Source organism: Penaeus vannamei, chromosome 38 (genome assembly GCF_042767895.1).
Source record: "Penaeus vannamei isolate JL-2024 chromosome 38, ASM4276789v1, whole genome shotgun sequence".
Lineage (NCBI taxonomy): Eukaryota > Metazoa > Arthropoda > Malacostraca > Decapoda > Penaeidae > Penaeus > Penaeus vannamei.
In genome coordinates, this window is record NC_091586.1 from 27,393,505 (window position 1) to 27,394,023 (window position 519).

The following is a 519-nucleotide window of genomic DNA, read 5'->3' on the forward strand; positions in this document are numbered from 1 at the left end:
TCGACTCTCTCTTCCCCAGGACTACCTTATACGAATGATATCGCTCTGTGAAGACGTGGAAGCGGGAATCAGATGACACGGGGGTCTAAGAGTTCAGGTTCCGACTCCCAGGCAGGTCGAGTCCCGCAGGAGACCCTGACCTCCACTCGAACGCCGTCAGGATGGCTCGAGAGATCCCCAACACGGACGAGCAGCGCCGTCGCCAGTCCAGGGGCCCAGAAACGACAACGAGAAACAAGCAAAACGAAGGCAGGACCTTATCCCTTTCCCCAACCTCACCTCCGCCTCCCGCCCTCGCTTCCCCACACGAGGAAAGACGAGGAGAAAACGGGGCCTTTGACCTAGTACTACTTCGCGGCCCCGGTTTTCCTGGTGGGCGGCCTACGCCTGAGGGCGCCCGAGTGCATTCCCGAGTAGGCGCCTCCCTGTCCTGGCGGGGTCCTTGGGAGTATATATACCCGGAGACTCGAAGCTGAAGTCAGTACTTGCTTCATCCTCAGCCAGTCCATCACAAACTCC

General features: G+C 59.3%; 1 protein-coding gene across 1 annotated transcript in view; it reads left to right on the top strand.

The window, feature by feature from the left end:
* Positions 1 to 422: 422 nt before the first annotated feature.
* LOC113802324 (uncharacterized) overlaps positions 423 to 519 on the top strand; it is a 1,623-nt gene continuing 1,526 nt past the window's right edge. The window contains exon 1 of the mRNA XM_027352881.2: positions 423 to 519. This exon is cut by the window's right edge and continues 5 nt beyond it. The gene's annotated coding sequence lies outside the window, so the exon portion shown is untranslated.